Genomic DNA, 18083 nt, shown 5'->3' with positions numbered 1-18083 from the left:
TGTGTGTGTGTGTGTGTGTGTGTGTGTGTTAGACAAATAGATGAAAAATTTTATTTTCTTTTGAGGCATAATCATTTTGTTTGGAGAGTCTCTCTTTTTCTCTCGATTTTCTCTTTCTCTCCTTCTCTGTCTTTCTTTTTCTTTCTCACTTTCCCTTTGCAATATAGTGAAGTAAGACAAAATGAAATGAGCATGGGGTCTTTCTCTAGCTTGGTAGATCGTTTGTTATTGTTTCTTCATTACAAACTGCCCTGTTAAACTTTCATGGCTTAAAACAAAATAATATATCTTGTTCCTGTGGGGGCAGCTTGTGGTCTTAATCCTAACCGGCCCTCTGATATCTTAGATTCTTTCTTTCCTATTTGTGAATAAAACTTCTGCTCCAGTAGGATGAGCCTGTTTCCCTTGTGACTGCCTGATTAATCTATTGCTTTATATCCCAGTTTTTAGAAGCAGGCAGATATTACTGGGATTAAAATATTTTTGACACTAAAGGTAGTATCTTCAGTTTTTACTTATAAGTTACTTTATGTACAGCTTGGATTAAATTACATGGATTGACTTTCCATAGCTTTCACCATAGTGAAAATGGAAAACATGAAGCATTCCACAGCAAACCCTGAACTTATAGAGAGTTAATTGTCTGAGCAAAGCAAGCATTCATGCTAATTTGTTTGTGTGTGTGTGTCAGTGACAGATGAGCATGGTACTTGAACCATAATTGTACTTCTTCAGATTCCAATATCCAGTAATTTTATCATGTAGATACACTAATATTAAATCCCTAAACCTACTTGAGTCTACTGTGTATTCATGTTTTAAAATAATGTTTTCCAGCTTCCAAATATCTGTTATATTTTTTCTGAATTAGAAACATTGTTTGGATTGAGTTAAAAGGATCATTTTTTATATGTTTATTATGTCTTAAAAGTGTTTGCATTGTTACCTAGCTTCTCTTTTCTCTTTCAATGTGAATTTTTACTGGTTTATTATATGTTGTTTATTTTCATTTTATGAAGCCATTATTATTTAGAGGGCAATGATGGAACAGTACCAGCAGAAATTGAAGTACCAGCAGAAGGATAGGAGAAAAAGAGATTTTATATTTTACTGTATTTTTTGTATTTATTTATTTTGAGACGGAGTCTTACTCTGTCACCACGCTGGAGAACAATGGCATGATCTCAGCTCACTGCAATTTCCGACTCCTTGGTTCAAGCGATTCTCCTGCCTCAGTCTCCTGAGTAGCTTGGATTACAGGCACACGCCACCACACTCAGGTAATTTTTGTATTTTTAGTAGAGACGGGGTTTCACCATGTTGGCCAGGATGGTCTCGATCTCCTGACCTCACGATCTGCCTACCTCAGCCTCCCAAAGTGCTGGGATTACAGGTGTGAGCCACTGCACCCGGCCTGTTGTATGCTTATTCTATATTATAGATTATATTATTATTTTTTTTTTTGAGATGGAGTCTTGCTCTGTCACCCAGGCTGTAGTGCAATGGTGCAATCTCGGCTCACTGCAAGCTCCGCCTCTCGGGTTCTCGCCATTCTCCTGTCTCAGCCTCCCAAGTAGCTGGGAATACAGGTGCCCACCACCATGCCCAGCTAATTTTTTGTATTTTTTAGTGGAGATGGGGTTTCACTGTGTTAGCCAGAATGGTCTTGATCTCCTTACCTCATGATCTCCCTGCCTTGGCCTCCCAAAGTGCTGGGATTACAGGCGTAAACCATCACACCCAGCCAATTTTAGATACCTTATATAAGTGGACTTGTACAATATTTTTCCTTTTGTGTCTGGTTTATTTCACTTAGCATAATGTTATCAAGGCTCATTTATAACACTAAAAGAATTTCCTTTAAAAAATATATATATATATTTGTAGAGATGAGGTCTTGCCATGTTGTCCAGCCTGGTCTCAAAATTCTGGGCTCAAGTGACCTGCCCACATTAGCCTCCCAAAGCGCTGGGATTACAGGCGTAAGCCACCAAACCTGGCCAGATTTTTTTTCTTTTTATGGCTGAATAATATTCTGTGTATGTATGTATTACATTTTCTTTATTCATTCACCTACTGATGGGCATTTGGGTTGGTTTTACCTTTTGGCCACTGTGAATAATGCTGCTATTAAACAGGTGTACAAATACCTGTTTGAGTCTCTGCTGTCAGTTTTTTGGGCATATACCCTTAAAGGGTGTTGTTGGATCATATGATAAGTCTATGCTTAGTATTTTGAGGAAATGCCAAACCATTTCCCACAGGGGGCTGACATTCCAAACAGCAATGCATAAAGGTTCCAATTGCTCTATATGCTTACTGACAGTTAATAGTTTCTGTTTATGTATTGTATTTTTATAGTGTTTGAAATTCATCTGAGGGTTTTTACTGATACCAAAATATTAGAAAAGGTTTTCCAAAGAAAATAATATGCTGTATTATAAAGACTTTTACATATTACGTGATGCCCTGTGATCTATTTTGTCAGTAAGAAGAGGAACTTCTCTCCACCCAGCCTCATTCCACTGCACCCACTCTTTTCTGTGTTGGCTTATGGACGGGAGTAAAGGAGCTTGGCACCTCTTTCCTGTGTTGATGTGGTAGCCCATCACTGGGTTGTAAAGCGCCTTGCCTCCTCTTTTATTTGGGAGAAATATACTGGGTGACGTGTATTTATTTTCGGAGTGATACTGATCTAACTTTATAGAAATAATACTAGCTAGAAAGTTAGGGGATGGATTTTCTATCTGATGAGAGTTTTGGGCAAATCGAATACCTAGTTTCTGAGCCTTATTTTTTCTCTGATGCAAGAAAACTGTAAATTAGCCAGTGAAAAACTCTCACAGCTCTGGATATGGGTTTAGGGCACTGGATTTTTACCACTTACGTTCTTTTCTTTTTGTGTGTGTGTGTTTTGTTTGTTTGTTTTTGAGATGGAGTCTCATTCTGTTGCCCAGGCTGGAGTGCAGTGGTGCGATCTCCACTCACTGCAACCTCTGCCTCCTGGGTTCAAGTGATTCTTCTGCCCCAGCCTTCTGAGTAGCTGGGACTACAGGTGTGCACTGCTATGCCCGGCTAATTTTTTTTGTATTTTCAGTAGAGATGGGGTTTCACCATATTGGCCAGGCTGGTCTCAAACTCCTGACCTTGTGATCCACCCACCTCAGCCTCCCAAAATGATAGGATTACAGGTGTGAGCCACCACACCCTGCCCACCACTCACTTTCTTACTACTTCTCTTGCGCAGGGATCATGGCCCAAGTTTTAGTGCCTACCCTGTCCATTGAAGATGAGGACTCCTACGAGAGCAGGATGGTGGTGACGTTCCTTATGTCAGCTCTTGAGTCCACGGTGAGGCCTTCTGTTCTAACATTCAGTAGTTCAGTAGGACTTGGTTGTAGATACGGTTGATTTGTATTTGTAGAACATACAATTTTATGTTTTTAAGTTCTAATGAGTAGTTTTTTTTTTTCTTGAATAGTAGTTATGGTCAAACACTTCCAACCAAATGTGTGTGCAGAGTTTCTACTCCAATTTTCAGACAATCTGGATACCAACTCGGTATCCCACGATTCCATTCTGACACTCCCTGGAGTTAGTGCAGACCACACAGGTCAGGGCTCAGTCCCACAAGACTACCCTCACTTCAAATGCCAATTGCAAGCCCTGGGTTGTTACATGTACTTTTGACCAATCAGTTAGAAACCGGGGTCTCATGGCCCCCTTCTTGGGTTGAATCATTTGCTAAAACACCTTGCAGAACTCAGAAAACAGGTTATTTTCCTTTTTTTCCTGAGATTCAGGGTCTCACTCTGTTGCCAGGCTGGAATGTAGTGGTGTGATCAAAGCTCACTGTAGCCTCAAACTCCTGGCCCTAAGTGATCCTCCCACCTCAGCCTCCCAAATAGCTGAGACTAATATAGGACTGCACCACCATAGCTGGCTATGTTCTTTTATTTTTTGTAGAGATGGGGTCTTGTTATGTTGCCCAGGCTGGTCTCAAATTTCTGACCTCACATGATCCTCCCACCTCAACCTCCACAACATGCTGGGATTGTGGACATGAGCCACTGTGTCTCACCAATTTATTATTACTGGTTCATTGTAAAGGATATATCTCAGAAACAGCCAGTGAAAGAGATGTACATGCTGGGCACAGTGGCTTATGTCTGTAATCTCAGCACTTTGGGAGACTGAGGCGGGAGAATCGCTTAAGTTCAGGAGTTTAAGACCAGCCTGGGCAACATGGTGAAAACCCATCTCTACAGAAAGTTTTTGTAAAAATTAGCCAGGTACAGTGACATGTGCCTATAGTTCTAGCTACTCACTTGCTATTTAGGAACTTAGGAATTTTTCACTGGAATTCATGTAAAGAAAGACCATGGGCATTTGCAATGGATTTAGCATTCATCATTTGACTGCATGACTCATGCCAGAACCATAATTTTACTAATTTTTCAGATACTACTCAGCTGGGAACTGAGCCTAACCAGCAACCCACCCTCAACCATTCAGTGGTCTTTTGTTTTACTCTATTCCTCCTGAAAGTCCATTACTCTCAGAAGGTGATAAAAACTTGCATTTCTTTTTCTTTTTTCTTCCTAGAGACAGGGTCTTGCTGTGTCACCCAGGCTGCAGTGCAGTGGTGCGATCATGGCTCACTGCAGCTGGAAACCCCTGGGCTCAAACAATCCTCTCACCTCAGCCTCCCAAGTAGCTGGGACTACAGACATTTGCCCCTATGCCCAGCTGACTTCTTTGTTTTTTATTGTACAGATGGGATCTTACTATGTTGCCCAGGATGGTGTCAAACTCCTGGCCTCAAGTGTTTTTTCTGCCTCAGCTTCCCAAAGTGCTGGGATTATACGCAGGTGGGAGCCACCTGTGTTCAACCCCTATTTTCTTTCTTTTCTTTTTTTTTCTTTTGGAGACAGAGTCTTGCTCTGTCACCCAGGCTGGAGTGCAGTGGCATGATCTTGGCTCACTGCAAACTCCACCTCCCTGGTTCAAGCAATTCCCCTGTCATAGCATCATGAATAGCTGGCATTACAAGTGCATGCCACCATGCCTGGCTAATTTTTTGTATTTTAATAGAGACAGGGTTTTGCCATGTTGGCCAGTCTGGTCTCGAACTCCTGACCTCAGGTGATCTGCCCGCCTCAGCCTCCCAAAGTGCTGGAATTACAGGCATGAGCCACAGCACCCGGCTCCTTTAATGATTTTATTGAAACATGATTAACATATCATACAATTCATTTGTGAAAGTGTGCAATTCAGGCTGGGCGCAGTGGCTAATTCCTATCATGCTGAGACTTTGGGAGGCTGAGGGAGGTGGATCACTTGAGTTCAGGAGTTTGAGACTAGCCTGGGCAGCAAGGCAAAACAGCATCTCTGTTAAAAATACAAAAATTAGCTGGGCGTGGTGGCTCATGCCTGTAGTCTCAACTACTCGGGGACGTGAGGCTGGAAGATCACTTGAGCCCAGAAGGCATAGGTTGCAGTGAGACCAGGTGGCGCCACTGCACTACAGCGTGGGTGACAGAAGGAGACTTTGTCTCTAAATAACTAAAGAAAAAAAGAAAGTATACAATTCAGTGGTTTTTAGAATATTCAAAGAGCTGTGTATCCATCACCACAGTCACTTTTAGAAGTGATTACTCACTTATGAGTTACCCACTTATGAGTGAGAAACCCTCACTTATTAACTGCTACCTCCTACTTCCTCCATATTCCTGTGTCTTCATAGACGACCACTGATTTATTTTCTGTCATTGTAGTTTTGCCTAATCTGGACCTTTTATGGAAATAGAATTGTACAATATGTGATCTTTTGTAGTTTGCTTTTTTTTCTCTTAGCACAATGTTTTCAAATTTCTTTCATGTTATAGTGTATATCAGTATTTTTTTCTTTTTGTAGCTGAATAATAGCTTATGTTTATCCATTCATCAGTTGATGGACATTTGTGTTGTTTCTGCATATTGGCCATCATGAGTAATGCTGCTATGAACAATCATGTGCAAGTTTTAGTGTGAACATATATTTTTATTTCTCTTGGATTTACACCCAGGAGTGAAATTGTTGCATTATGTGATAACTATACATTCAGCCTTTGAAAAATGGCCATGTTGTTTTTCAAAGTGGTTACACCAGTCAGGCACAGTGGCTCACACCTTTAGTCTCAGGTATTTGAGAGGCTGAGTTTGGAGGATTGCGTTAGCCCAGGAGTTCAGGACCAGCCTGGGCAACATAGGGAGACAATATCTTGATTTTTAAAAAAATCAAATGACAAGAAAAGAAACACCCAAATTGATTACACCATTTTATGTTCCCACCAGTAATGTATGTGGGTTCCAATTCTTCCACGTTGTCACCAACTTTTTTTTTTTTTTTTTGAGACAAAACCTTGCCCTGTCGCCCAGGCTAGAGTGCAGTGGCATGAACATGGCCAGTGCAGCCGTGATCTCCCAGGCACAAGTGATCCTCTCACCTCAGCCTCCCAAGTAGCTGGGACTTACAGGTGAATGCCATCATGTGTGGCTGATTTTTACATTTTTTTGGTAGAGATTGGGTTTTGACATGTAGCCCAGGTCTGTGTCAAACTCCTGAGCTCAAGTGATCTGCCTGCTTCAGCCTCCCGAAGTGCTGGGATTACAGGTGTGTGCCATCAAACCCGACTGGTGTAACCACTTTGGAAAACAGCCACTGAGCATAGCCTTCACCGATATACCAATATTTGTTATTATCTTTTTTTTTTACTTACTATTTTTTATTTTAAAAAACTTAGATTTTTCGTCTGCCTTATTAATTATAATAACAAACAATTTTGTAGTAGAGTCCCCCAAAAAAGTGTTTGTTGTTTAACTGAAAGTTTTTTTTTTTAACCTGGATATATATTTTTTCATTTTCATTTTATTTTTAGTTTTTATTTAAAAATTTTTTTTAATATTTTTTATTTAATAGGTGTTTTGGAAAAAGGTGGTGTTTGGTTCCATGAATAAGTTCTTTAGTTTTGAGTTCTGAAATTTTGTAGTACCCCTCATTACTCATTAAATATGTATTAACTCATTATAAAATAATTAATAAACCAAAGACTTTAGTAAAATGGAAATTTTATTTTAACTTGCAACCTGAGAAATAACTGTCAAAAAAATTAGAGAAATTACCATATTAAAGTTTGAAAATCTTGAACCTAGCAATGAAAACGCAGGTGCACCTAAGAACCACCAGCCGACTGGTCAGGGTGAACAAAACTAAATAAAAAGCAAAAGAAAACCAAGAAAACCAAATTCAGGATTATTCGGTATTCTGTAATGCTATTTTATCTTGGGAGTCACAGGAAATAGTTCTTCTTCTTCTTCTTCTTCTTCTTATTATTATTATTATTATTATTATTATTTTGATATGGAATCTCTGTCACCCAGGCTGGAGTGCAGTGGCACAATCTCAGCTAACTGCAACCTCTGCCTCTCGGGTTCAAGTGATTATCCTGTCTCAGCCTCCAGAGTAGTTGGGATTACAGGCATGCTCCACCATGCCTGGCTAACTTTTGTATTTTTATTAGAGATAGGGTTTCACCATATTGGCCATGCTGGTCTCAAACTCCTGACCTCAAGCAATCCACCTACGTTGGCCTCCCAAAGTGCTGGAATTACAGGCATAGGCCACTGCACTCAGCTGATTTTATGTACATTCCAAGTCAGAATACATTCTATTCTTGAATACTTTGTGAATACCCAAATCATAAGCATTTTGCTGGATGCATTCATAAATATTTTATATAAAAAGAACATTAATTGAAGTTTTACACCATTTTATGATTCATCAAATGCAGCAACTGAATACTGGCATATAGCAACATTACAGAGGTTAGTCTAAGATAAAACTCATAAAAGGGTAAAAGGAAGGAAAGGAGAAAGGATACCAAGCTATATAAAGATTTTAAAAACAGGCCGGGTGCAGTGGCTCATGCCTGTAATTTCAACATCTTGGGAGGCTGAGGTGGGCAGATCACGAGGTCAGGAGATCAAGACTCATCCTGGCTAACATGGTGAAACCCTGTCTCTACTAAAAGTACAAAAATTAGCTGGGCGTGGTGGCACGCACCTGTAATTCCAGCTACTCAGGAGGCTGAGGCAGGAGAATCGCTTGAACCTGAGAGGCAGAGCTTGCAGTGAGCCGAGATCATGCCACTGCACTCCAGCCTGGGTGACAGAGCAAGACACCATTTCAAAAAAAAAATAAATAAATAAATGAAAAATTAATAAAAATATTACCAGGGCCACCCTAATGAAATAACTGGGAAAGTTCTTTTTCTTACTGTGTTTCTTTAGTTTCTTTATTTGTAGGCACAGCTGCATAAAGAAACCAGATGGCCCAACAGCACCAGAGCTTCTCCATCCCTGACCAGATATCAGAAGGAGATAAGATCTCCAACCAGCACAAACTTGAACAGGTGACCCCTAGTTGCTTTTAGATCTTTTTTTTTTTTTTTTTTTAAGACAGAATCTTACTCTTGCCCAGGCTTAGGTGCAGGGGCACCATCTCGGCTCACTGCAACCTCCAGCTCCCAGGTTCAAGTGATTCTCCTCCTCAGCCTCCCAAAGTAGCTGGGATTACAGGTGTGTACCACCTCGCCCGGCTAATTTTTTTTTTGTATTTTTTATTAGTAGAGACCGGGTTTCACCATGTTGGCTAGGCTGGTCTCGAACTCCTCACCTTAGGTAATCTACCCACCTCAGCCTCCTAAAGATGTATGTTTATGCACTGAACCTATGCACCTAGAGTCCCACCCTGTACAGTTCTTAAAAACCCCTGATAAAATTGAGTATTAATTCTAGTGATATTTTAGTGAATCCTTTTTTTTTACAGAAAATTATTTCATTTGCAATAATGACAGTTCTACTTTTATTTTACAATCTGGACAATTTTTTTCTGTTGTAGAATTTTCCTGGCTAATACTACAATGCTGAATAGAGTGGTTAAAGTGGAAATTCTTGTCTCTCAAACTTTCAGGTAAAGAAGCACAAGTCTGTCGCCATTAAGTATGATGGATGTTAGCTGTAGGTTTTTTATAGATACCTCTTAGTGGGTCTCAAAATCTTTTTCTATTAGTAGTTTGCTGGGGGTTTTGTCAGGAATGATGCTTGATATTTGTAACTTTCTCTGTACCTATTTAAAGGATCACTTTTTGTTCTTTACTAATATTGGGCATTATCTTGATTGAATTTTAGATACTAAGTCACAACGACACTTACAAAACAATCACATTTGTTCTTGGTGTATATTCATATTTTATGTGCCTGGATTTAGCGTGCTAAAGTTTTCTGAGGCTGTATGTGTCTACATGAATATGGCATATTTGCCCACACACCTTCTGTTTACACTTGTGTCTGGTCTTAGTATTACAGTAATACTGGCCTCTAGAATGAATTGGAAAATGTTCCCTCTTCTTCCTTTTTTGGAAGTATTTTCTGCTGAAGAATTAGTATCAATTATTTATTGAATATTGGTAGAATGTTTTATATAGGTTATTTTGCCCTGGACGTTTCTTTGTGAAAATTTTTTAAATGAATGCTTTTGCTTTACTCGAATAACAATCCATAATATATAAATATGCATTTTATATTATACTTTTCAGTTTACATTTATAATTTGTACATCCAAGGTGTTAATTTCTAATTTATAACATTCTATGTGTAGTAGATTTTCTAGGCTGTTAACATGAAACAATCAAATAATAGAGAGTGAGTGAGACTTCAGCCCAATCAATGAATGACCCAAAGTCTGTCTATTGTAGGATGAATCATTTAAATATGATGTTATCCTTAATGTTTACATTTTTGTGTGAGGAAAATAAGGTACTGAATCTAAAGGAAATTAGTAAAACTACCATTTAACTTTGGATTTTCTCAAGAGGGCAGAACAAGTAGACCTTCTAATTTTTGTTACTACTTAACATAAGACAGAAACATAGTTTTTAATTAGAACAAACAATATGCCATTTGAAGAATGGTATGAAGATGATAATTTGATGAATAATTTTAGTAGTACTTGCTTAGTGCATACAATATGTTAGGCAAGATTCTAAGCCGTAACACACACACACACACACACATATATATAGACCTTATGTATAATTGTTTAAGGAACACACGGATTCATGAGCAGTGAAAAACTGACATATTCTCAATCTTAGTAACTTTAAAACTATCATAACAATTTACTGTTTTGATTTACAATAACTATGTACATAAAACTATTAACTTCGTTAGAAAGTTTGACTTGGCATGGAGATAAATGTGTTGCACAGTTGAAAAGTAACCATAGACACATTATTATCAAATACCAAACAAAAACATTTTAAAAAAAGATTAGGACTAAAAGATGCCATAGAATTTGTCACAGCAAAAATACAACAGAGCACACTTTTAGGCACTGTGATATGTTAATAAAAACGATCAATTAATGTGTAAACACAGGCCAGTGTGCTCATCATTACATGAAAAAATTTTAGAACTAGTAAACAAAGTCAGTAAGTTTGCAGGATACTATATCAATGTACAAAAAGTCAATTGCATTTTTATACCCCAACAACAAATATCTGGGAAAAATCAAGAAGACAGTTACATATACTATAACATCTAAAATAACAAAATATTAGGTTGGTAATGGCAAAAATCACAATTACATTTGCACCAATCTAATACTTAGAAATAAATATAATAAAGAAGGAGAAAGATTTGTACAACAAAAACTGTAAAATATTAGTGGAGGCAATTATAGAAAAGACAAATTAAAAATACTTAGTGTTCATGGATTAGAAAAATTAGTATTAAAACATTCATACTGGCCAGGCATGGTGGCTCATGCCTGTAATCCCAGCACTTTGGGAGGCCGAGGCGGGTGGATCATGAGGTCAGGAGATCGAGACCATCCTGGCCAAAATGGTGAAACCCTGTCTCTGCTAAAAGTACAAGAATTAGCTGGGTGTGGTGGCACATGCCTGTAATACCAGCTACTCAGGAGGCTGAAGCATGAGAATCGCTTGAGCCCAGGAGGCGGAGTTTGCAGTGAGCCGAGATTGCGCCACTGCACTCCAGCCAGGTGGTAAAGTGAGACTCCATCTCAAAAAAACAAAACCAGAAAAAAAACATTCATACTACTGAAATTGGTGTATATATTTAAAGCAATTTCTATTGTAATTTCAATAGCATTTTCAACAAAAATTTAAAAAAATCCACAGTTTGTATGGAATTACAAAAGATCTCAAATAAAGCAATTTTGAGCAAGAGGGACAAAGCTAGAAGCAGTATGCTGCCTAATTTCAAGCTATATAGCAAAGCTGTGGTCATCAAAACTGCAAAATATTGGCATAAACACAAACACATAAGCCAATGGAACAAAATAGAGAGCTCAGATATGTATAAAATATATCCGTCTGTGTATGGTCAACAAATTTTCAACAAAGGCATATAAACACATAATGGTGAAAGAATAAACTCTTCAATAAATGGTGATGGGAAAATGGGATATCCATATGCAAAAACAAATTGCACCCAACCTTTACAACGTACATAAAATTAATTTAAAATATATTAAAGACTTAAACATTGGACTTGAAACCATAAATCTTCTAGAAGACAACACTGAGCAAAATTATTTGGCATTGATCCTAGCAATAGTTTTTTTTTGTATTTGACACCAAAAGCACAGGAAAAAAAGTAGGACTACATCAAACTAAAAAGTTTCCACTGCATAGCAAAAGACCGTCAGAGACATTAAAACGCTATCTACAGAATTGGAGAAAAATACCTGTATGCCAAATATCAGATAAAGGATTAATGTTCAAAATCTGCAAGAAACTCATAAAACTTAAGCCCCCAAAATAAAAATAACGAGAAAACGTAACACATTCTTTTAAAAAGCAGCCAAAAAAACTAGTTTTTTTTTAAAGAAGCCATTAGAAATTCTGAGAAAAATGCAAATCAAAACCACAATGAGTTAGCATTCAAACACATATTAAGGTGATATTTATCAAAAATTCAAAAGAAAGCAAGTGTTATCAAGAATATAGAGAAAAGGGACCTTTGTACTCTATCACCGGGAATGTAAATTGGTAAGCCGTTATGGAAGATGGCATGGAGGTTCATCAAATAATTAAAAATAAAACTATCATGTGATTCAGCAATCTCACATCTAAGTAAATATCCAAACAATATAAATTCACTATCTTGAAGAGACATTTTCACTCCTATGTTGATTGAAGCATTATTAACTATAGATAAGGGGCCGGGTGCAGTGGCTCACGCCTGTAATCCCAGCACTTTGGGAGGCCAAGGTGTGTGGATCACGAGGTCAGGAGTTTGAGACCAGCCTGGCCAATATGGTGAAACCCTGTCTCTACTCAAAATACAAAAATTAGCTGGGTGACAGCAGGCACCTGTAGTCCCAGCTACTCGGCAGGCTGAGGCAGGAGAATTCCCTGAACCTGGGAGGTGGAGGTTGCAGTGAGCCTCCAACTTGCCACTGCACTCCAGCCTGGGCAACAGAGTGAAACTCCATAGGCTGGGTAACATAGCAAGACCATGTCCCTACAAATTAGCTAGGCATGGTGGTGTATTGCTGTGGTCCTTGCTACTTTGGAGGCTGAGGTGAGAGAATAATTTATACCCAAAATTTAGAGGTTACAGTGAGCTATAATCATGCCACTGCACTCCAGCCTGTTGTTATATCTAACAACAACAAGAAAAATGAAATGTTACATATACGTATTGTATGTATGTGTGTGTGTGTGTGTGTGTGTGTGTGTGTGACACAATTCAGGCCTTGAAAAAAATCTTGACATTTGCAACCACATGGATCATCTTGAGGGCGTTATGCTAAGTGAAATAAGCCAGACACAGAAAGATGAACACTGCATTATCTCAATTATATGTGGAATCTAAAAAAGGGCTTGAATTATAGTTACAGAGAGTAGAATGGTAGTGACCAAGGGCTGTGGCTTGGGGGAATGAGATATTGGTCAAATGGTACAAACCTGTTTTATAAGATGAATAAGTACTGGAGACCTAATGTACAGAATGGAGGCTACAGTTAATGTATAGGTAAATTTTATTAATAAAGAAGACCTCAAATATTCTTATTACACCAACAGTAACTATGGGAAGTGATGAGTATGTTATTTAGCTTGATTGTAGTAATTTTATTATATATATTTACATATACATAAACCACATTGTATACCTTAAATATATGCAATTTTTATTTGTCAATTATAGCACATGTGGGAAAATATTGTGTAACCATATAGTATCTAATTACATGTAAATTTCATTTAAAACCCTTTAAAATAAATTCTAAATTAAATGTAAAATCCAAATTGACATATTTCCAGTCAGGGAGGTTCTAACGAACAAGCATAGTATAAAAGCTAAAATTGGATATTTAGCTAAAGTACCTTTCATAAATAAGAGTAAATTAAAATATTTTCAAAAGTAAAAACATTGAGAAATTTGATTACCAAGAGAATATTGTTAAGAGTATACTTCAAGGCAGGTTGCGGTGGCTTACGTCTGTAATCCCAGCACTTTGGGAGGCTGAGGTGGGCGGATCAAGAGGTCAGGAGTTCAAGACCAGCCTGACCAACATGGTGAAATCCCTTCTCTACTAAAAATACAAAACTTTGCTGGGCATGGGGGTGCGTGCCTATAATCCCAGCTGCTCAGGAAGCTGAGGATGAGAATTGCTTGAACCCAGGAGGTGGAGGTTGCAGTAGCTGAGATTTCATCACTGCCCTCCAGCCTCAGCTACAGAGCGGAAAAAAAAAAAAAAAAGGAAGAGTATACTTTGAGAGAAACATTTTCTGCTACCAAGATAAAGTGAAAATAAAAATGTGAGAAACTTGATACAGAAATGTCAACCCATGGTAGACACTGGAATTAAAGAAATTACATGGTCCTTAGATGCATCAGTTTTGAAAGCATATAAATATAATAAAAGTATGATTCCATGCATTTTATTAAATAAGATAAAAAGAACTCCAGGGCTACTTGAACAATTTAACTATAGGAGAAGACTATTTTTTAGAAATGTTTTCCATCGCCAACTTGTTAAAGCTTTATAGCACTTTGCATATTTTGGAGAATGTCAACTATATTTTTATCAGAGCTGATTTGTTCCGGTGGAACAACAGTGGCATAGACATCGCCCACAAGATTCTGCACACTCAGGAAGACTGGGTTACACGTCCACAGCAGGGTTGAAGAAGATGAGATGATGAGGTCCACCCAGCACATGACCAGAAAGTAGCTCACTAACAGCGGGATGGTCCGAGCAGCCCTTTTCTCTGGGAAGGCTTGTGGAGAGATGCTGATGCTGTGAAGGTGCTGAGGTTGCCTCTCATGCCTGGACACAAGGATCACCATGTGTGCAATTGAATGCAGTGTAATTCCTATAATGAAGACATCCCTGGATAATGTCAGAGTAAAAAAATACTTTTCTCATGAAGGACTTCATGGGAGAAAGTGAACAGTATTTGCTGCCCTTAGGTAGACTGGTCTGGGTCACATTAGAAGAAGCCACAGTAAAGAATACTATGTTATGACTGAAAGACAAATTGATGGACCAACAAAAAAAGAAAAAAGATGACACGATACTGTTATTTGTGAATTTCTGTTTAAGCCTTGCCAAACAGAAGTTGCTGGGGCTGATGGTGCTGGCCTGGTGTATACTCAGGAGACATGTGTTACAGATACATAGGCCCATCCTCACTCTATTTATGTAGGACAAGGACTTAAATTTGAACTCATTCCCTAAGTGCAGTGATTCAAGCATATCTGGAGGCCAAGCATCCACCACAGTGAGGAACATCACTACATGAATGAAGGCCGAATTACAGCTGATGAGGTCATGGGGCTTCAATTTCTGATCCTGAAGGAATATGAAGATGTTGAAGAAAAGGAAAAAAGTGTTGGCTAAAAGTCCAATGGTAGCTTGGGAAAAAAGGTTTTTTGTTTTTTGTTTTTTGTTTTTGAGACGGAGTCTTGCTCTGTTGCCCAGGCTGGAGTGCAGTGGTGTGATCTCACCTCACTGCAAGCTCTGCCTTCTGGGGTCATGCCATTCTCCTGCCTCAGCGTCCCGAGTAGCTGGGATTACAGGCCCCCACCACCATGCCTGGCTAAGTTTTTGTATTTTCAGTAGAGACGAAGTTTCACCCTGTTAGCCAGGATGGTCTCGATCTCCTGACCTTGTAATCCGCCAGCCTTGGCCTCCCAAAGTGCTGGGATTACAGGCGTGAGCCACTGCACCTGGCTGAAAAAAGGTATTTTTAAGCATAACAGAAGCATTATGCTTAAAGTATGTTCATCTTAATAAAAAAGAAATGTATTTCATGTATCTGGGAAAAAACAACAGATCTCACATTATCAATGTTTGTTCTTTAGTGCTCCAAATAATTACCACGATCATTTTAATTTTACCTTCTCCTTGGTTATCTCTGATTATCTCATGTACATTCTGGATAATCTAGCCTCTTCACTCATTTCCACATCAAATAATATAAAACATCAACACAGCCACAGAGTGTACAATTTCTAAACTTTTATTGTACCATCTGGGTTCCAAACTTTTTAATGTGAAAGCTCATTTTTCTATGTAGCTTCTGCCTAATGGATTGTATGTTCTCAGAACTTCTCAACAAAATATACCTCCCAATAATCCAGCCTTCAAAATGTGCACAACACAATATCACATTTCCTACTGTGTTTCTATGGGTTCCCTACAGGTGATTTGTAGTGTTCTTCAAATATGTTCCTTAGTGGATTTTAGTTTTCTGAATTGAGCTAGAGCAAAAGTATTTTGGAAGTCAGAAAAATGTTACTTCTTTCAGAGTTACATAGGAGAAGTGCTCTGTCCTCCAGAGGACACGTCTGTGACACAGATCATGAGATACAGGGGGAGGATATCCTAGGTTGCTTATTACTTCCACTCCCATCAATTTGTCCTGATGCATTTATAGAGAACAGAAGGATATCTCCATTCCAGCCCCTGAGTTTTGTGTCTTGTAGTGAGTCTGTGCCTCTGTCTTGTCATCTTAAAAAATGCTTCACATTTCCCACCTCCTTAGGTTTAACAGGAAGGCTAGAGGGAATGGGAGTTGCATATGATGTTTTCTCTCACATGAAGGGCTCAAGTGATCTGAAGTTGAATATTTCTCTTCTTCCCCCGCTGAAGACTACAGCAGTCTGGTGATGGGTATTTCCCTTAACTTAGGTCATATAAACTCTGACGAAACCCCAGTAGGTTAGGCTTTGCTCAGATAGTTTTCTGATGGCAGAGCTTGGTAAGAATAGAATGTTCTAGGTGGTTTTTAGAATGGGTACATTTCCTTTCCCTATGCCAGAAACACGAGATTTTTCTACCTCTACTGTAAGAATCTGGTAAGGCTTCTGACAATAAAACTCTCAAAAGTGAGAAGGAGGAACTAAGACTGGCCTCCCCGGAGACTTTAACTCTCATGATTGTCCATGCTCAGGCTTCAGCAATTCCTCAATTACAGCGCAGGTTTCCTACCATAGTACTAATTGCTACTGAAGTTTTTTCTTACCGGTTTCTCTTCTGGTAAGTCGTGATGATCTTTATTCATATACCTTTCCATACAGTTTGGGGGCAGATGTTTAGCTCATGACCTCATTTTTCCGTTTTTAATTCTTTTTTTTTTGAGACAGAGTCTCACTCTGTTGCCCAGATTGGGGTGCAGTGGCGTGATCATGGCTCACTGCAACCTCCGCCTCCTGGAGTCAAGCAATTCTTATGCCTCAGCCTCCTGGGTAGCTGGTATTGCAGGCACCCACCACCATGCTCAGCTAATTTTTGTGTTTTTAGTAGAGACGGGGTTTCACCATGTTGGCAAGGCTGTTCTTGAACTCCTGACCTCAGGTGATCAGCCCACCTCAGCCTCCCAAAGTGCTGGGATTTGTACAGGCGTGAGCACCACACTCAGCCTTTAATTTTGTTTTTAATTGACACAATAATTTTACATATAGATGGGGTACAATGTGAGCTTTAGATACGTGTTTATATATGTAATAATCAAATTAGGGGATTTAGCATATCCAACATCTCATTTATTATTTCTTTGTGGTGAGAACATTCAAAACTGTCTTTTCTAGCCATATGAAATATTCAATACAAAATTGTTCACCATAGTCACCCTACTGTGCACTAGAATATATTCCTCCTATTAACCGTAACTTATTGCCCATTGACCATTTTCTCCTCATTTTGCACTCTCTTGCACACCCTAGCTTCTAGTAACCACCATTCTACTCTCTACTCCTATGAGATCAACTTTATTAGATTCTCTATATTAGTGAGAATGTGCAGTATTTTTTTTTATGCCTGGCTTATTTTACTTAACACGGTGTCCTCCAGGTTCATCCCTCTTGCTGCAAAGAACGGAATTTTATCTTTTTATGGCTGAATACTATTTCATTGTGTGTGTGTGTATATATCTATCTATATATAGATATCTATATATAGATAGATATTATATAGATATAGATATATATAGACATATATATATTTATATATATATAGCAAAGACATGGAATCATCTGATGTCCTTCAATAAACAAATGGATTTTACAAATGTGGTGTGTGTGTGTATATATATATATAATTTCATTGTATATATATACACAATGTAATATAGATATATATTACACAATAATGTAAATACACAATCGTATTTCATTGTATATATCTATATCTGTATATCTATAGATATATATGTATCTATCTATATATAGATATATATATCTATGTACCTATGTACCTATATCTATCTATATGTCTATATAGATATCTATATCTACATATCTATATAGATATCTATATCTACATATCTATATAGATATCTATATCTATAGATAGATATAGATATAGATATCTATATCTATAGATAGGTATAGATAGATATAGATATCTATATCTATAGATAGGTATAGATAGATATAGATATCTATATCTATAGATAGGTATAGATAGATATAGATATCTATATCTATAGATAGGTATAGATAGA

General features: G+C 38.1%; 1 pseudogene; it reads left to right on the top strand.

The window, feature by feature from the left end:
* Positions 1–2060: 2060 nt before the first annotated feature.
* Positions 2061–18083, top strand: part of LOC117977365 (general transcription factor II-I-like) — a 35958-nt pseudogene continuing 19935 nt past the window's right edge.

The sequence above is a fragment of the Pan paniscus genome, chromosome 17 (genome assembly GCF_029289425.2).
Source record: "Pan paniscus chromosome 17, NHGRI_mPanPan1-v2.0_pri, whole genome shotgun sequence".
Lineage (NCBI taxonomy): Eukaryota > Metazoa > Chordata > Mammalia > Primates > Hominidae > Pan > Pan paniscus.
This window is presented reverse-complemented; position numbering and strand designations above follow the sequence as displayed.